General features: G+C 35.2%; 1 protein-coding gene across 9 annotated transcripts in view; it reads right to left on the reverse strand.

Annotated features, from left to right (window-relative positions):
• Positions 1-21732, reverse strand: part of LOC142330182 (uncharacterized) — a 235961-nt gene that overhangs the window by 195154 nt on the left and 19075 nt on the right. Inside the window, exon 1 of one of the 9 annotated variants that reach the window (XR_012757717.1) lies at positions 10350-10479. The exons of the other annotated variants lie outside the window; for them this stretch is intronic. The gene's annotated coding sequence lies outside the window, so the exon portion shown is untranslated. Of the gene's footprint in view, positions 1-10349; positions 10480-21732 lie in introns of those variants that run through there. 9 annotated transcript variants of the gene reach the window in all.

Genomic DNA, 21732 nt, shown 5'->3' on the forward strand with positions numbered 1-21732 from the left:
AATTTGATTTAATTCTTATTTTTTACTTTTTAGAAGGTTTTTTTAATTTGTTTCCATTTTTGTATTAATGTTAATATTAATATTGGTTAAATAAAAGCTTTTTTAAAAAATAATTTTTTATACGTAATCAAATATATTTTTGTAATTTTTTGCATTATAATTTAACATCAACCGTACAATTATCATCATTACATGTACACTTGTCTATTTCCCGGTTTTGATATTCAATTGCACTTTTCTCTTCTGTTTCAATTTCACATGAAACATGACTACTTTTAGAAGGTAGATTTAATTTAGTTGTTAAGCTTGAATGAACTTGAGGTGTACATGATTTTTGAGAAAACTATCAATCGGAGTTATAATTTTCTTTATATTTTCTATCTTCCGTTCACTTATTTTTTTAAACTGTGCACCGGACGGTTTTTTGGAGGCATTTTACCCTAGAAGTGTTTTTTAATTAAAATTAGTGTTTTTATTAATATAATTATTTACAATACTTAGTATGCCAGTGTTGTATATAAACAAAATTATATTTCTTTTCCAGTATGTTTTGTTCCACAAAAAGGGAGAAAATATATAAAAATAATTACGACAAAGCAATAATACAGCTGATCTTATGAACGAGGAACGACTAAGAGTGTAAGAAAGAGAGGGAAATGTGATGCGCGCGCAAGAATACGTGTGTAACTGGTCTGGAGACGAAAAACGGCCAGTGACAGTCTGTATTGATTCATATAGAGTAGAATGGTAAGGGATTTGAACACTAGATACCGGTGTTCTTTGGTGGCTGGGTTTCAATTAACCACACATCTCAGGAACGGTCGAACTGAGACTGTACAAAACTACACTTCATTTACACTCGTACATATCATCCTCATTCATCCTCTGAAGTATTATCTGAACGGTAATTACCGGAGGCTAAACAGGAAAAAGAAAAAGAAAGTAGAATGGTAAAGTAAAATAAAAACCATGTGTAACTCTCAACCGGGTCGGTATCCTTTATTTTGCGCCTCAAACCGGTTGCGCCCGTTGCGGGCGCCTTTTTCGCCAAGCCCTCGTTACGGCACTGCTAGATTTTATTCACACAAATTAGAAGCAAGCGCCCTTTTATCCGGAAACCACGAACAAATTTTAATGGCTTATCATCATCCTATTTATTCATTTAATCCCTAGTAGTTATTTAAAAAAGCAAATCCTTCGTTTTGTATACTTCACCCATCAGGTCAGATCATTTAGGCCTAATACGAAGTCATGATAAAAATACATTTGTTTTCTCCCACTATTATTTTGTTGTATACTATATACAGAGTGTCCCATATAAAACGCAACCCATCAATCACTCATCCATGAAATTTCAAAAGGCAAGCTTACTCCCCTACTCGTTACTGAAATGGACTCGTCCAACATCTGAACATCGCGGCGACGCAGTACAACACTACCGATAGTAACAACAATGCGTTCAGTGTATCGCTAGAGACAAGATGGTGTTTTCGCTAGATGAACGTGTTTTCATTGTCGAGTCGTACATCAGTACGAAATCAGCGATCGCAGTGCAAGATTTGTTTCGCCATAAGTACCCGGATAAACCGGCTCCTAACAGAACATCAGCATTAAGGTTAGTCGCAAAATTTAGAAAGACCGGTTCTGTTAATAACAAGGAACACAAAAGATCTGCGTCGGTGTTGAATACAGATACAGTCGCTGAAATCAAAGACCGATTACTCGCCTCGCCAAATAAATCGATCAGACGTTTGTCTGCTGAAATTAATTTGTCTAAGTCGACTGTTCATCGGGCGACCGAACGATTATAATTACGACCTTATCGTATTTAAACGGTTCATCGACTTCTTGAGCCCGACAAAGAAAAACGGCTACAATATTGACAACGGTTCCGTCGATTTCTGCGCGAGGGAATTAACGTTATGGATTCGTTTTTTTCACAGATGAAGCACGGTTTCATTTGGACGGCTACGTAAACAGCCAAAACAGTAGAATTTGGAGCGCTGAAAATCTCCACGTTTATCACGAAAAACAATTACACCCGCAGAAGTCGGACGTGTGGTGCGCGATATCGCGGAAGAAAATAATCGGTCCTATTTTTTTCCAGTACACCATTAATGCCGAACGATATCAGGATATTTTATTTCGGTTCATCGCACTTTTGGAAGAGGAAGACAGACACTGCTGGCTACAATATCACGGTGCGACATCGCACTACGCAGGTTCAACTTCTGATTTCGTCGAGGAATTCTTCGGTAATCGTGTTATCGGTCGAGGCTTGTGGCCACCAAGATCTGCAGATTTGACTGCGGCGGATTTTTTTCTACGGGGTTACCTCAAAAAAAAAGCCTACAGCGACAAACCACGAACATTTGAACGATTGAAAGTCAATATTGAACAAGCTGTATTAAATATCCAGCCATAAACTTTTAAAAAATTTGCAAGAAACGCTGTAAAAAGAATTGAAGCTTGTATTCAAGAAGATGGCGGCCACTTCCAACATTTACTCTAAATGTAAGGTAATAATAAAAATTACATTTACATTTACACATGCCTTTTTATTTTTTCAATACCTACCAATATAAGGCTGGGTTGCGTTTTATATATATATATAATTATCTTTAAACATTATTTTTAAACGAAAAGTAATAGAAAAATAAACTTAGAGATAATAATTAAGTTAAAATCAAATCGATGAATGCGTACAAGGCAGCCAACCGACTATCCAGACTTTGTATCATTTTCCAATTATTAAAACAAAGAAATTACGTTTTAATCATTTTAATTTTTTAAAACATATTCAACAATCCACAGAAAACCAGCGTATCCGACCGACGATCACGGTAAATTAAAATTTTATGTGATTTATTATTATTATATTCTGAAATAAAATCTGCATTATAACATTATTTTGCAATGGCAAAAGATCGAATGGGATAAACTGAAAAAAAAAAAAAAAAAAAAAACAGTTCCCTAATATTTTCGTAATTTGAAAAATGAAATGAGCTGAATGATATAAGAAAACACAGCAACAGCAGAATAATCCACGCAACCTTTATATGTTACATCGATAAAAAACGTAACGATAATTCCGAAAATTTCTACGCATAAAATTCAACGAACCGATAAGATCATATTGACAATACAGTCGATTATAAGTCGTCATATAAATGCAGGGTCGGAAAATGAACATAAAATATATTTTGATTAGGAAAAATTATAACGTAGATTAAGTAAGAAATAAAGAAATAAAACCGTTAGGATATTTTTACGTAATTTAAGAGAAATAAATTAAATTAAGGAATCCGTCAAAACAGGAAACGGCCCCCACTCCTTTACATAAAACCCGATTATAAAAACATCCGTAAGTTCGACAAAATCTATGCAGACTTAATATACGATGATAAAAATTCAACAAATCAATAATAATTCAATCAAAACCACCCGTCTGGGAGTCGAGTGAATTTCCGCATAGAAAATAATAAATAAAAAAACACAAGAAAATAAAGGTATAAAATTCACAGTAGCTTTTTATGAAAGGTCGCTACTTTTCGTTCACAAAAAAAAAAAAAACATTCACAAATATGATAACCGGTAATATCGCTTTGTTATACATTTTGCTTAATAAATATAAAAAAATACAAAAATATATTTGATTACATATAAAAAATTATTTTTAAAAAAGCTTTTATTTAACTAATATTAAAAACCAATAAATAAAAAATAAATAAATGTAATAATTATTAAATTTTAAAATTAAAAGTAATGAAAATATTTAGTTAAATAAAAGCGTGGCGCAGTTTTTATAACAATCTTTTCGAATAAGTATTTATAGACATTTATTTATTAGATATTTATATAATTTATTTTTATATTTGTTAATATATTATATTTTTTTGTTTAAAATTCTCAATTTGATTTAATTCTTATTTTTTACTTTTTAGAGGTTTTTCTAATTTCCTTTTTTATTAATGTTAATATTAGTTAAATGCTTTTTTAAAAAATAATTTTTTATATGTAATCAAATATATTTTTGTAATTTGTTTTTTTTTGTATTTTTTACTTTTTAGTCTTCATGATCAACAAACAAATTTCATTGATTTTCATACGATACGTCAAAAGATATAGCAGTTGCAAGATTTGATTATAACTAAAACGAGTTAAATAAAAGCGTATAAAAAGGCTATTTTCACTATTACATATTCATTAATTGACACATTTTAAATGTTTTACTGTTTTCTTATCGCGCAAAATGAATTCGGTATTTTTATTCTTGCCCGATAGCAAGTCAACTTAGGTTGGGGTTATAAAAAATAAATTATGTTTCGTCAGACGGCGCAAGCTATCGGGGTTCAGAAAATATTAGGATATATTAAAGGCTATTATCAAAAAACATTTTAATAAAAATTTATATACATAAATATAATAAAATATGAATTAAAATTTTATTTAAATAAAATAATAAAAATAATATTAAATAATATTTAATTAAAATATGAATTTAATTATTTTTAAAAATCATTAAATTAAATATAAAAAATAAAATGAATATAAAATGAAATACCGGTATATACATATTAATTAAATATTCAAGAGATAAACATTAAAAATTAAAAAACCATTGGTCTTAAAGAGATAATTAAAGAGCGTGTGGACACGGAAACGTTTTTCCTATCCTGCATCTAGCGGGCTTTTTTTGATTTCCTCGATAAAGTAATTAATTCACAAAACAAATATTTTTTTTCTATTTGGAAATACTAAAAGTGCTCCAGACCCCGAACGGAGAGGAGAGCTCCTTATAAACGCTTAATTAATTTACTGAATTTTGTATATAGTATTTGCATCGATCATGCTTACATGATCGAAAATACTGCCCGTAAAAAAATCATATGATTTGTTAAACATATTATACGAGGTGCGACAATAAAGTAATGTGGCAACCCTGCAGCTTGCGTAGGCACACCATCTTTGGCCTGGTCTATAAGATACTTCTAGTCCAAGCGGCACATTGATGCAACTGCTCGGTCGTGAGTTGTGCTGTAATAAGTGAACACGTGTTTGTCTCTCGTCACAGAAATGAAACCGCAAAATATTGCGCAACGATATGCCGTTTCTTTATGCGTTAAATCGGGTGAAAACGCGACAACTTACGGTAAGCTTCAGAAGGCTTTTGGAGAGGAGGTTATGTCAAGAGCTCAACTTTTTCGGTGGCATAAAATTTTTAGCGAAGGCAGAACGAATGTTGAAAATGAAGACCGCAGTGGACGACCGTCAACCTCACGGACAGATGTCAACTTGACCAGGATGCGTGAAATCGTACGATCTGATCGAAGATTATCCGTGAAAATGATCGCAGAAGAACTCAACATCGATCGAGAAACGGTTCGTCTAATATTAACTGAAGATCTTCGTACGAGAAAGATTAGTGCAAAAATAGTCCCCAAAAATCTCACACAACAACAGCGAGAAACACGGAAAAATGTGGCAGCCGATCTGTTACAGCAAACGGAAATCAATCCAGATCTGTTGAGCGTGTTATCACTGGTGATGAAGGTTGGTTTTTTCAATACGATCCAGAGACAAAACGCCAAAGTTCGCGATGGTGCTCAAAGGGATTACCCAGACCCAAAAAAGCTCGCATGTCAAAAGTCAAAAGTGAAACGCACGCTTGTGTGCTTCTTCGATTCCAAGGGAATTGTTCATAAAGAGTGGATGCCTCCTGGACAAACAGTTAACCGATATTTCTACAAAGAAATTTTAAAAAGACTTCGTAAACGAGTTCTTCGTGTCCGTGCCAACATTGCTGTAATTGGATTCTGCATCACGATAATGCGCCATCTCATACTGCTCTGTCAGTACAGCAATTTTTAACCTCAAAATAAATGTCAGTACTACCACAGCCACCTTAATCACCAGATATCGCTCCGTGCGACTTTTTTCTATTTCCAAGAGTCAAAATGGCGGTCAAGGGACGCCCCATTTTCAAACAAAACAAGATGTCCAAAAAGCTGTGACGAGGGTCTTAGAGGATATTACAGAAGATGAGTTCCAGAAATGTTACCGTCAATGGCAGAAGCGCTGGAATAAGTATGTGCAATCAGAGGGGAACTACTTTGAAGGAGACAACACTAAACATGACTAAAACGGTAAGCAACTTTTTTTTCACATCATTCTCATTACTTTATATATATATATATATATATATTCTATGATACTCCCAGTAAGGTAAGGATTCCAACGCGGGGTTATACATTAAATCGGTTCAGCCGTTGAGCTAATACGGTAAAACAAACACACATACATACATTCACTCTAAATACATTACATTTCTTTCTGGGCAGTAGTGTAAAAATGAAATTAATACTACATATTCAACTAATTAAATTAAAATAAAGAATAATTACTAACAACAAAAACAACAATATCATTGTGTAATTACGATATAAAATTACAGGTGAATTACGATCGGCTGCCTATATTAAATGGAAACTTTACAAATATGACATTTATTATTGAAAAATAATAAAAATTAATAAATCCATCGGGTCGGTCTAACGGTAAACTTGTCGTCGTAACCTCAGTTCTACGGTTCAAATCCTTTGAATTTTATTCGGATTTGAATCCTAGATCGTGGATACCGGTGTTCTTTGGGGATTGGGTTTCAATTAACTAAACGTCTCAGGAATGGTCGGCCTGAGTTTGTTCAAGACTACCGGTACACTTACGTTACACTAATAAGTCGCTTATGACTTTAATTTTTGATGCGACTAAAACAAAAAATATAACGCTTACGTGAAATAAGTCTTTTTAAAATACGCTAAAATGGTTCACTAGTTTTTTATTTCTTTTATATCATAATATACATCATGACGAAAAATGCTATAACCCAAATAACTGATAACACAACCGTAAAAAAAACAATTTCATTGTAAAAGTGTTTGTGAATTTCCTTACGAAAAAAGCATTATGAAAGAAAAAAGTTATTATAAACCCCGAAAAACACTAACAGTGTAAAGATATCCCTCAAAAAGCTATTGTCTCCCGATTTCGAGAAAAAACTGATACTTTTAAAGTTACAAAAGGTCACTTGCCACACAGCACTGTTCAAAATATAACAACCGGGTTAGAAAAAAAAATAAGCAAGCTACTCAATCGTTAGGGCAAAATCTATTTAGAGTAACTCTATTTTGCGATTTATTATTTTGTAATTACGACCGGTGGCGAGTAAACCTTTGTAATTTTAAAGATATCAATTGTTTTAGGATTCGGGACAAACAATTGTTTTTTTTTTGAGAAATACCTTAAAATATCGATAATGATCGATGGAAAATTACAAAAACGGATTATAAATAGATCTTAAATCTTTTTCATGACGTTACAAACTCTGTCGCAACAGTAAGATTTCCGGTTTTAATTAATCTTGAAAACGAACCCGAAAACCAAGTTTTTTGCCTCTAACTCTGGTTCCTTTGAACCGACTCGCTTCAAAATCAATAGGACTTTATTCTCAATAGATTTAAATCACCTCATCGAGTTTTGCCAAAATCGTTTAAGATATGCGTCCGATAGAGCGGACGAAAAAATCTTATACATATGTATATAAACACGACCGGGTAGCGATTTCCGATTTATTTTTAAATCCGCTAAAAATGTAGAATCGATCTACGAGTATCGGTTTGCTTGGCATTTCTCCCGCCACCACCCATTCGGTCACCGTAAAGCATAAGACCTAATGCTTGTGCCGCAAACGGCTACTGAGCCTCGAAACAATTTAGCGACCGGTGTCCTAACTAGCTCCTAGAGCTTACCTAAAAGCGCGAGCGGAATAGGCGTGGTACCACACACCACTCGATTGTATGTCCCACCGCCCGCTTGTCATATATCATTAAAACGGGTAGGCGTACCCCGTCAAATACTAAAACATATATCGATAATTAATTTATCACGTCAAAGACAGCGATTCGCTGCCGCGCCTAGGCCGCTGAACGCCAGCAAGTAACTGTCGATCAATAAAACGCTTGGAGCCTTAATCTGGCTAGTAGCCAGCCGTATTTCTCGGTTAGCTTCCTACAGCAGCGCGGTAGGAGTCTTTTCCCTTAAGTAAACCGATGTCGGTTGAACAAAGCGACCGCATCAAGGAACTCCCACACGGTCCGACAATGCGGCTCTCGCCACACTGACTCGGCCGCTTGTGGTGGCCGATTTTTCCCTACACCTCTAAGTTTCAGGATGGCCTGAGTTCTGGCCCTCCCAAGAGCTGAGCGGACGAACATCGTGGGTTCGTTCGACTGGACCTCCCCGCAGACGCACAGCTCATCGGCTGCCAGGCGGAACCGAAACAATTATCGGTTTAAATTTACACGGTTGGAGAGCACTCGGGCTCCCGTTACCTTTAAAACCGAAGGAGAGGCATACCATCCCCCCCACATCCTATATAAATCTATACAAAGACCTTCCCTTAGTCGTGGGGTGCCATTCTTGCTGCCGTGCTTCCATCGCGAGGCTGTAAAACCTCCTCCGCAGGCGGGAGATCACCGCTCCTCTCCGATACAGGCCCGGCTCGAAACCGCATCCCAAATATGTCGGCCTCCCTGCCTCTTCGCAATTTCCACATGGCCGCCCGAACTTTCACCACTAAAAATCTACAAGTATAATATAATATAGATAATAGCAAAACCGCTCTACCGAATAACTCGGCAGACGTGATTACTTTATATCCAATTTGAATTTTTATAATCAGAAGATCGTTAATCAAAATTTAATAAAATTATTCCCTACAAAAAAATTTGTTTTTCAAATAATATCTCTTAGTTTTATTCTTTCCTAATTTTGTTTCCGAATAAATTTTTTAGCGAGTAGCCTAGATAACAAAAACGTAGTTTCGCTTAACGGGGGGAGGATAGACCTAAGGCCATAGTTTCGTTTGAAATTTCAAGATGTGCCTATGAATACAACTAAAAGGTTTGTTCGACTTGTTTTTGACCGAGTTTAAATCAATCCTGAATGATGAAATTATATTTTTTTAATCGGAAAAATACCCTTTCAGAAATATTTTATAGAACGAAAAACAATAATTTACGCGTTAACATTACCATCCCACGAAAATTAAATCGATAATATTACTCACCATCAAAAAGAACCTATTGATAAAAATAATAAAAATGAGATAAAATAAGCTTATTTGCAAGTTTTTTCCAAATACTAAGATATGAAAAGCCGCACTGCACGTATCAGAAAGGTTATATTTATTTTCCCAAATATAGATTTTATGCTAACTGGGAGGATAACCAGTTTTTCACAACCGAATGAAGTCTTGAGAGCCGGATGATGCCCCAATTTGATGCATCAATTTTTTCATTTTCCTTCAAAGTTTTTTTTAAAAATAAAAACGGTTAGTATAATACAATATTTCGATATTAATTAATTAAATTTAATTAATTAAATTTCTTAAAACATAGAATAATAATTCTGAAAATAAATTTCTAGTTATCATAGTTTTTATTTTTTTAATGAGAGGGCGGAGTTGCCTGGAGGGGAAAGGGAATAATTAATTTAAGGGATTAGGAAGCGAGGAAGTGAAGGTACTTACGAACCGAGGGGGAATAAAGTACGACACAACTTTTTATTTTTTTTAACCGGTACTTATAGAAGATTTAAAAAAAAGAGAATAAGACAATATTTCTACAAATATGAAAACAAATTTCATTTTTATAAATATGATAAATCGAGAGGGTACGGGAACTAGGGGGCTTGAGGAAGCAAGGGACCGAGGTTTTGCACCGTTTTTGGAAAAGAGAACGCGTATTTAAAAATAGCCTTTGAATATAATATATTATAATATAATTTCTATTTATTTATTAATCGATGTGGCTAGAGGACTTCCGAATATAAGAGGATCTGACTTCCTGGATGCTATCGATTTTTTTCTGGTCCCTGAAGAAAGAAGTCATTCCGAATGAACAAAGTACTTAATATTACAATATTTCAACTTTTGTTAATTCAGAGGACTAACAACTGAAAGCCAGAGGGACAACATCTCATAGAGAGCATTAAATTTTTTGTTTGTTCCTGAAGGATTCGATTTTGAAAAAGAGAAATATTTATATTTTTGAATATATACATTATAAGTAGGTTTATTTTCAATGTATGTACAAATATTAACATAATCCTAAAGAAAAATGAGTTTCAAAAAGCGTTTTATAAAAAGACAGAGTAAAAATTTTTACCATAACTGAACGACTTAAAATAAATAACACGTATCACACCGATTCATCGAAAATATAAATGGATTTAGATTTAAAAAAACAAAACGCTACCTTAAATAAGGCACGATAACAATGAATTCCTACCTAATATGTGTAGAAATCACGTACAAAATTGAAATAAAAAAAATATATATTTATAATAAACGCACTCTCACTGCTGAATACATAAACAGAGAATTAAGTAGAAGGTTACGCGAACCTGCGAAGCCAAACGCTAACACCAAACTGAAGCAAAACTAGTTTTTTTGTACGTACCAGTGACGATTGAATACTATCTATCGGCGGGGATTTCCACGAAACTTAATTTAGGAGTATTATTAGGCTAATCGATATTATTTTTAAATAATGCAATTACGATGAATAAAAACGAATAAATATAAAAGATTTCAACGAGTCGAACAATACGTATATATTTAGACACCATCCGACCTTTGTGGCCGAATGGTGAAATCTTTATATTTATCCAGAAGGATCTTTACTCCAATCTCAGGCACGTTTTGTCATTTTTCACACGTAATAAGTGTCATAATTCATCCGTCTTAAAGATAAATGGACGTTAGATAAATGTAAATGGACTTTAGCCTTTTTTTAACTTAGGAGAATAAATAAATGTACAATTTAAACGCAACCAAATATACAATAAAATTCCAATTTCCTGTAAACAATGTACTTCTCCGATCGAATAGAAATAGTATATAAATATTACGATGTACTGCTTTACACAGAAAGGGTGTGACAAAGAAACCGAGGTACACCGGTTTATTTTGCTTTCTCTGAGAGTAACGATGTTTATTACCAGCGCCTGTAGTGAATATCCACACCCGTACCCAGCCCCTGTAGTGAATATAATGAAGACGAGTCTTGTGGGGCAGAATATCAGTCGGGTAATTATATAGAAAAACGACGCGTAATCAAAATAATCTTTGTATATATTGTTTTCACCGCGCCGATTATAAATATAAAAAAAGTGTCGGTCTACCGTAAGTTTTAAATTAAACAACGTTATCGAGCGAAGCGAGCGTTAGAGATTATGTTTGCTGATGTCGTAATTACATTTAAAAATTTGTTTAAACTTACATATTCCCCCGTGGCGGCGAGGGTAACGTTTTGAATTTGTATCAATAATCGTGGGTTTCTTTCACATAAACCATATCTAATGTTTATTATTCGTTCTTAAATATACTTCTTTTGTGTAGACTGATTTCGGTTATCTGAATAGTTATTTCAGTAATCAGTAGATCGTAATAAAACGTTAAGGTTAAATTACAAAAAAAAGTTAAACGAGTAATAATAATAATAATGATGCAACGAAGGTATGAGATTTTATGCGAACAATTATTATTTCGATGTGTCCGCACTTATATAAACGAGAATGCTCATCGCAAACGTATAAAAGCGCGCTGCAATATGAACACATGAAATTGAATATATTGAAGGGTACATGGTTCGATAATGCGTGTAAATTCATCGCTTATCATTTGATCATTCGTCTTCCCCGGGAATATTTTTTGGAGCAAGAACTTGATACGTACCCAAATACTATTACCGATTTCGAGAAACTTTTTGTCGGGATGAATGCATACTACGGGTGGATAAGAATTCAACTTCATCAGGAGGTGAAAAAGAAGTAGAGATTGAAGAAGAAAAAATCGGAAAAAGGAAATTCAACGAAGAAAGATTAATAACAGAGCGGTGAATTTTTATTTCGCGTAATTATGTCTTCAATTGTCTATTGACGCTGTTATTTTTACGTGCAGCAGTGTTTATTTTTAGTGCAGTAGTTTACTTGATATATTTTTGAAATAAAAGTTTCTAAATAAAAGTATCAGATTATAACCGGTGCTTATTAAAAGTTTCTTAAGAAATCGCAATTTCCCTAGATTCAGCACGGATCAAATTCAGGCAACCTCAGTTGAAATTCTGGATCGGATAGGGCCTACTACATTGCATGCGATCTACTATCCTCCTGGCCACGCGATCACGGATGAATAATTCTCCCAGTACTTTGCAATCCAAGGTTCCCAGATTTATCGCAGGGAGAACTGAAACGCTAAGCAAACCGCATAGGACTCTCGACTTGCAACCGCTCGAGGAAAAACGTTGAAGAGTTGTACTGTCAACTAGCACCTCAATGCGATCTCAAAATTGTAACCTATATACTAGCCACCGAGTCCCACGATGATACCGGATTTGCTAGACTTCTACGTCACTTCAAGCATATCGTTTCTATACACCTGAATTAAGAATAGTTAACCGCTCGCCTGTTCTGCTCACCTTAAATACGATAAGAAAATACAAGAAGAAATAAGTTAAGGTGTAGAAAAAAAGTCGCCTGTCCTTCACAAAAACAGGACAAACTGGACTCATATCAAACTGGGTTGAACAGGAGCTGATCGTACCTGCCCTACTGAAGTGTTCTGATGATATCGATTATGCAACGTACTATTTGTCCTCGGTCATGCGGGAAGAAGCCTGGAGATCGACACCTTAGAAGATATCTGGGGGAAGGGGAAGCACAGAGAATACAGAAAGGTGATGGACGTGATTACTACAAATAGACGACTTTGACAGACGTGGCAATGATATAGGAGGCCTGAGGACAAAACATCGTTCAAGAGGTCTGCACGCAGATTAAAAAACTGCTGAAGACCATTAGGAATGAAACGTTCAAAGACTTAAGAATCTTTTCCGCTTGAGCAGGGACGGGTACAAACTGCAGAAAGCCGTGAGGAATTCTCAGCGACCAAAATCATCAGTTCCTCTGCTGAAAGCGTCTGATGCGTTGTGGGTTAGAAACGATGGGCAAAAACCCGAGCTAGACATTTCTCCAACATGAGGAAGGATATGCTAAGAAGAGGAAATAATTGACTTGCTGGACGTCCCAAAATCTCTAAGCCTTTCGATTAGGCCCTTTTCAACGATGAAGGTGGTGCAGGTAGTCCAGCAACGGGAACGCTCAATGGCTTCTGGCTTAGACTTGATTACACGTAAAATGCTAGTTATGCTGGTTCAAGGCCGTCAACCTTTTCAATGACATCCTTCGAACAATACACTTCCCGTCAGAGTGGAAGGTGTCTCAAATAATGATTCCGAAACTAGGTAAATCTCCACATGTCTTTCTACAGACAAATAAGTATTTTACCAATTCTGTCGAAGTTATCTGAGAAACTATTTCTTATCAGACTGTGGCCAAACTTACAGCGAGAGAAAATATCCCGAATCATTAGTTCGCTTTCAAAAGTGGGCATTCTGCCGTTGAACAGACGCATATTGTAGTGAATATCACCACCATTGCCTGGAAAAGAGGTTTTGCTCGGCAGCCTTCTTGTTCAGCAGATATTTGACGAAATCTGGCTGCCTGGATCGCTTCATAAGCTAAAGCAAAGCTTCCTCAAACTTTCTATTTAGTTTTGTGGAACTACCTCGATGGGCCTTTTTCCCAGGTCAGATGCAACGATTTGTCTAGATTCTTTGATTTTTTTTTTCTTTTTTCCCCCCAAACCGGTTATCCATTTAAGTATACTCGGTCTGGAAGAGTTTTCTTATACTCTAAGGGGGCCTTCCCGCCCACCGGCTATAATTCCGGCACGGCAGGTCGGCCCCCCCGGTCGGATCTTTTATTACTGTTATCGCTTGCCTGCCTCCAATCCCCAGGTAAGTAGCCAGGTCCAGCAAAGCTGTCCCCAGCCCCGCCCCAGGGACCGGGTCTCGGTCTTTTAGTATGCCTGCCTCAAACCCCGCAGCCGGGGAGCCCGCCCCGGCTATGCCGTTTCGGACCCCGACACGAGGCCGGGTATCGGTCTTGATATTTACCCCACACACTAAATCAGAAACAAGAAGACGATTCACTCATTTGAATTCAACCGACAATAAAAGTCATCTAATACCTTTCCAGAAGAAAAAACAGAAGGCTCCTAATAGCCTCTTCGCCTGGCTTCCTCATCTTTTTCTCTTAAAAGCAGACGTGCGAAGTCCTCAAATTTCCTCCAGATGTCAGACGAAGTCAGCAAAAATCCCAGAAATACATCGGCCATTGAGGCCCCAAATATCAGCAGCTCTTCTGCGTTCAGTCCAATATGGGCAATAAAATAAAGTGTGCTCGGCCGTATCAACCGCCGGACAATACATACAAATGGAGGATCTTCTCCGGCCAAAACGGAAGAGATATTTCCCAAAACAGCCGTGCCCAGTAAGCATTTGAGTTGTATAATATCCAACCTCCCCATAAGCACGATCAAGATTCTTTGATATTATTGTCTAGAAGATTCAGCGCTATCTAGCGCTGAATCCTCTAGAGAACAGTGAGGATATCCGGCGACTCAAATGCCTTCACGTCCTTAAATGGGACAACATCCGTAAGTGATGAGCATCTTCTTTATGCCTGATGAAGGGCCTAAATTCCTTTCATAAGCAAATTATGTTACTGTTTATTTTTCTTTTCTTTTACTTGTAATATTATTTGATTTTTTTGTTTTTTGTTAGGGTTTTACGAACTTTTGTACTTTTTATGAAGTGAATCTATCCATGTGCCTTTATATAAATAATTTTCTGGTCTCTCTTCAAATCGTATAAATTTATACAAATAAATTATTATCTTATGCATTTATATATTGTCATATTTATATCATAATTGAACTATTGTTTTATGTATGTATGTTTTATTGAGGGGATTCATTGGAAACAACTCCTCAAGCGATAATTGTAATTCTATTTACTATTTAATAGTATTAAATATTTACTATTCTATTCTATTTAATCGATTCTTGGAATCGATACGAATACAGAATTGTGATACAGAAAAAACGAAAAAATATGCGAATCATTTCCATTAGAATAGATACATAAAAATATACTTATCTGAATACTAATGTTTGTGTCACAACTGACTTTTAATCGCTTCTCATATGTTAAGAAAAAGTAAAAAAATGATCAGCATTATTGCAACAAAGACATGGTCACAATTAAAAACTAAGGTAGAGCTAAACCTTTATGTTGTTTATTGATGATTTAAGATTAAACGAGGTTACCGAACGTTGTTGTAAATCAAAGTATTACATAGTTAATACGTAGTTAGTTAAAATTAAGTTATTACGATACCTTTTTCTTTTTCCTGTTTATCCTCCGGAAATTACCGTTCAGGTATTACTTCAGAGGATGAATGAGGATGATATGTATGAGTGTAAATGAAGTGTAGTCTTGTACATTCTCAGTTCGACCATTCCTGAGATGTGTGATTAATTGAAACCCAATCACCAAAGAACAACGGTATCCACGATCTAGTATTCAAATCCGTGTAAAAGTAACTGGCTTTACTAGGACTTGAACGCTGGAACTCTCGACTTCCAAATCGGCTGATTCGGGAAGACGCGTTCACCACTAGACCAACCCGGTGGGTAGAACGAAAATACCTCTCTCTCTTTTTCCTGTTGAGCCTCCGGTAACTACCGTTTAGATAATACTTCAGAGGATAAACGAGGATGATATGTATGAGTGTAAATGAAGTGTAGTCTTGTACATTCTCAGTTCGACCATACCTGAGATGTGTGGTTAATTGAAACCCAACCACCAAAGGACACCGGTGTCCACGATCTAGTATTCCGTGTAAAAATAAGTCCGTGTAAAAATAGCTGGCTTTACTAGGACTTGAACGCTGGAACTCTCGACTTCCAAATCAGCTGATTCGGGAAGACGCGTTCACCACTAGACCAACCCGGTGGGTTAGAACGAAAATACCTAACAAAACATAATCTAACGCTCGCTTTGCTCGTCAACCACGTCTAATTAACCCTTAAATATTATACTGGCCGATTTTAAATGTATACAAAACACGCCGCTACTGGAATATGTACTTTTTGATTTTTCATTTCAAAAATGTTTATAATTCTAAAACTACGGTAGACCCACACTTTTTTTTATCCACAATCAGCGTAGAAAAAACAATAATATATGCCAAAATTATCACTTTTATATGCGAGTGGTCTTTCTATATAATTAACATTACCTGAATTTCGTGGCGCAAATTGATATAAAACAGTACAATCGACTCAATGAAAAGGAAACCACTACATTCCCCACTCTTCATCATATTAATAAGCGTGTCGTAGAGGATGATTGTTATTTGTGGGAGAAACTCTATACTTAAAGACAGTTTGCCTACAACTGTTAGAACAAATGACCCGTATTTAACTTCTTAAAAAAAGAAAAAAAAGAAACGTACATTCACAACAGCTAATTCAAATAATGCAGTATTTAACAGGTAATTTAAAAGCAATTTCTTTTTTTAATTGTGTAACACGTTATCGATATCTCGGGTGCACAGACACGATGTATAGCGCGATCAATTTAACATCATAAGCGGAATAAATGTGAACTACTTATCGGTTGTGAATCCACTTATCGTAACACGCACAACGGATTATTACTGAGTCATAATCAAGTGGGAGGTACAGAAAGGTGGTACAGAGGGGGCTACAGCGCATGCGCCAACCTATCATATGTGACGTCCTTTTAACATAGGTCCGATCATTGACCTTCTATTAGTATGCAATACTTTTCGTATTAAGTTTTATTATGCTGAATAAAAATTGTCGTATTTTACGTAATCGTTTTAGATTTTATGTGCGATGTCGACTGGACGAAAAGGTAGTAAAATTATTGTTGTACGGTTGGAAATGATCGAATTGTAATTAAGTATTACGAATAAGAAGCTAAACAAGAATCTTTTCGTTTTCCTCTTAACAAGTGTACCGAAAAAACGTCAAGTTATTAAAAAATTTCGCAAACTAAACGTATACGAAAGAAGGCTCGACGGTATAATGAAAGTACTACCTAGACCAGGTCAAAACGTCCTGAACAAAAGAATACTGCAACTGATGATGACTTTGATCGACGTGTAATAAAAAACGTCCCAAAAGATTTTTATTTAAGAGAGAAAATTGTTCCTACTACAAGCCGATTTACCGGTATAATAAGGTAAGAATCGATTTTTAAATGGAAACCTGCACTCTTCGAAAAATTAGAAAAAAATGGATTTAAAAAATGAACCACACGTCATCCACTTAGGATAAAGTCGTGATCTGTCGGTTAAGAATCGGATATAAGATCCACTACATGGATACAAGAGATGGACAGATATGTGAAAGATGAAATTTCCGTCTCAACATAGGCCATATATTCTTGTTTATTGTGTGTAAGTGCGTACGTGTGTTATGCGGCTTTGGAGCGTAAGTACAAAGGAGTTTCTACCTTGTATGCCTCGAAAACAGGCGATTTCAAAAAATTATTTAAAAAATAATAAAAATAAATTAATTTTGTGTACGTAATTAAATATATATAAAAAAAATGTATCAAGTTTTTAAACGAGAAAAGATAAGTAGAGCTGGTCAAAGTAGGGATATTGCCAAACATGATGGTGGATGGTGAAACAGATAATTATTGAAGAAATTACGTGAAATTAAAAAAAATTGACAACACAGCTGTAGGACTTTCCCATCACCCAACTTAATTTAGCACGTCAGTGTTGCACTAGCGCTCCTTGTGGTGACAGGGGGTACTATTGACGCAGTATACCCATTTAAACAATAGTTTACAGAATGTTTGGGTGGGAGTACGATTTGGAAATATTCATTTTTAATTAATATGTGTGCATAAGAAAAATAAGATCTTAATTAGGAGAAATCTTGAGATGTTGAGAGTGACCTTGCTCTACAAGGTCCTCAACAAAAAGTAAGGGTGGCCTTACCCCCTTGACCTTTTAAGTTGAAAATTTAACGGCATCAATGCCCCATATATAGAAGTAACCTGACCCCAAGTTTGGTCAAAATCGGTCCAGTAGTTCTGCACATATAAGGTGATTTAGAGTACGACACCGAACACACACACGTACATACGAATATTCGGAAAATTTCCATCCGGTTTTTTGAGTTCCTTAGGTGTCAAAACGTCAAGATCCGGTGTAAAACGCAAATGCCCAAATTGGACCGATTATATTTTCCCTTTTACAGCTGTGGCTCTTCTATGGCGCAAGACGGGAAAGTAAAAAATAATTTTTGGCTGAATTGCGGTTACTTAAACCAAAAAATCTTTTTCTCAACATTTTTAAACTTTTTATCGTAAATAAAAAAGAAGTTTTTATGGTTTTCTTTCATTCTACTTTTTTAACATGCAGACGACGTCGCTGAACATTTTAAATCCAGAAGTATGGCAATTTGATAATTTGGTAGGTGCTGAGTACTACCTCCGGTTCCAAAAAAAATTGTTTCGAGAAAAAGGCGTATAAAAATCAAGGGTCTCGATCACAAATTTCACTGATCATGAATCCAACGACTTTTTCTGCTTTAGACTGAATTTTCAGTATATTAACCATCAATTGTATAATCCGACATCACTGCATGTTACCTACATCGACTTCGACATTTTTATTATTATTATTCTTAATAATTTAAGAATAAAAAAATAAGAATAATTAATAACTGTTTTTATTGTTTTACTTCCTATTTTTCCTTTTGCACTAACAAACACCATAAAAAATAGAAAATAAGCAAAAATTCTTAACGAGCGTCTTTCGCTACTAAAATTTCAGAAACTGAAATAAATAAAAAATATATTTACCGAAATAAAAATCTGGAAACGTGTCACACCACTGTCATAAATAGACTGCAATGCAATAAACTGTAATAAACCATTGTAATGTAATGCGGGTATAATACTACACTTTGGAATGTATTCTGTTCATAATAGAAAAAGGTTTTGGAATGACTAGGCAACTGCAAACCTAAACGATAAGGAGCAGAGAGACCTTGAGACGCCAGGTCACTCCACAGCGATTCGAAATTCTACCTACGTCTCAAATACTCCGACTCGTTATAACTTCGCAAATATTACGAGTTTAAACCTGAAAATTTACAGAGGTATTTCTTGAAAGTATATACAACTTCAGAAAATGTGTAAAAAAAATCGATTTATTTTTGACCCCACAAAGTAGAAATCTCCCATCCTCTTAAATTACCTCTTCATATTTGCGATATGTTAAAGAACTACAAGAATTATTTTGGATAACAACTGCATTTTTTGCGGTGCATTCATATATAACAGCCCTTTTAATCTTATCTCGCTCTTAATTGAGCTCTTTTAATTATTTTTACTTTTCTTTAAGTTTTATTGTTGCCCGATTGATATTTTACTTTGATTCTTGTTTCTATAGTTTAAGCTAGTTATCGCATAAACGACAGATATAGTTATTGGTCTCTACACCTTCATTAGCACTGTTGCGATTTTTTCTGTAAACAGATGAGGGCCTGTACACCCAGATACTTCCTTGTAAGAAGTAAAGGAAGTATTGTGATCGCGAAAAATTTCGGTTTTCAGATTTCATTAGAAATATCCATTTTGACCATCCCTGAATCCATTTTGACTAGTTTCGACGTGACATCTGTACGTACTTATGTATCTCGCATAACTCAAAAACGATTAGACGTAGGATGCTGAAATTTTGAATTTAGGACTGTTGTAACATCTAGTTGTGCACCTTCCCTTTTCATTGCAATTGACTGAACCAGAAGTGTACAAAAAGCCCAAAATCCAATTTTCTTAACTGCAGTAATAAGCCCTCATCGAGAGCTTTTCAACGATATATCATAAGCGGTACTTGTTTTTATTTGTTCCAGAGTTACAGCCAAATAAAATGTTAATCAATGAAATAGTTGCATCTTACAAGGGGAAGGCACATCGGTTAAAATCCGACTTCATCTCCTTTTTTTAATTTAAATATATAGATTTATTAATAATTATTAACCTCCGATTGTAAAAATATTTTTACAATAAATAGTAGTTCAATAATAATAAAAAATATCTCAGAAGTTATTAATGAAATAAAAACATGTACTTTTCGTTTTAAATAATGTGTATATGTAATTTAACAGGCGTATAAGGAAGTCATATGGTGTCCACATCAATTTTTTTACTTTTATTTTAAGATCTTATTTATGCTATTTTTTTTTTTTTGTTTCGGTTATACATTTATCTAACGTTACCTATTTGTACGGTTTCGGATATGGTATTTTTTAGATATTTAATAAGCTTTTTTATTATTTAACTAGACGGCCCGTCTAGCCAGAACCTGGACCCTCGGGACTCGGTCAGATCAACGCAGGTGAATCCCGGAGCCCGACTCAAGGGCTCCTCGAGACCAAGGGACGTACCCCATGGACGCACAGCTCGCTTCGGTCGCCATTCCCATCGACCCAGAGGACTCCGCCCCCTGGATCCCCGCACTGTTCGTTATCCTCATGGTCGTGTGAAAATAATACTGATAAATAATAATTATAGTATTGAGGCTTTATAGAAACTTGAAAAAGAAACTCGATTACAAAAGATAGAATAATAGTAACTATGGCAACTAAAGTACACACACACCTTTGACGAAAAACTCCTTATTTCTTTGGTATGGAGGCAGAAATGAAATAATGAAGTAAAAGTATTAAGCTCTTTTTTTCTTTAATGAATATCTTTAATTTACAAGTTCGCCCACTTGGCGGTGGGAGAGGGTGAAGAAATAATGAATAATTTTAATATTTTAACCTTCAAGGGAGCTACGGTCTCGTTCTGTGGCTTCAAACCTTCCGTGGTATAATACGAATGTATCTGAAAATTTGAAAGCAATCGATCGGTTGGTGCTTCGAGATTTTTCGACGTGAAATATATCTAAAAATCTTCTCAGTTATGCCATGAAACACAGGTAAAAATTTGGTTGCGATTGATCGAGTAGTTTTTTTGTTTATCCCCAACAAACAAAAACCCTCTTCCTCTTTACGTAATATTAAAGATAAGGTTTTTTAAATGTACAGTATATTTAAAAGTGTTAACGATTAGAAAAATATAAAGGATCACTCGGTTCCTATATAAGAAATTTTTATGAAAAATTTAATTTAACACTTAAACAACCACGTGTAGATTCAAGTTCAATTTGCGAAGCGTATGCAGCTTTTTTGTCGATTTTGAAACCGCAGAAGAAAGAAAACGAAATAATAAACGTTTAAAAAAATTCCATCCCACATTCTTAAGTACAATATATAAATCTAGATATCTGAACTACGACCCACCGGGTTGCTGTAGTGGTGAACTCGTCATCCCAAATCAGTTAATTTCGAAGTCGAAAGTTGTAAGGTTCAAATCTAAGAAACGTTAGTCACTTTTATATGGATTTGAATACTAGATCGTGGATACCGATGTTCTTTGGTGGTCGGGGCTCAATTAACCACACATTTCAGGAACAGTTGACCTTTTCTTTCTTTCTTTTTCCTGTTTAGCCTCCGGTAACTACCGTTTAGATAATTCTTCAGAGGATGAATGAGGATGTATGAGTGTAAATGAAGTGTAGTCTTGTACATTCTCAGTTCGAAAGGAACGGTTGACCTGAGACTGTACAAGACTACACTTCACTTACACTTATACATGTCATCCTCATTCA

The sequence above is a fragment of the Lycorma delicatula genome, chromosome 9 (assembly GCF_047948215.1).
Source record: "Lycorma delicatula isolate Av1 chromosome 9, ASM4794821v1, whole genome shotgun sequence".
Taxonomy (NCBI): Eukaryota; Metazoa; Arthropoda; class Insecta; order Hemiptera; family Fulgoridae; genus Lycorma; species Lycorma delicatula.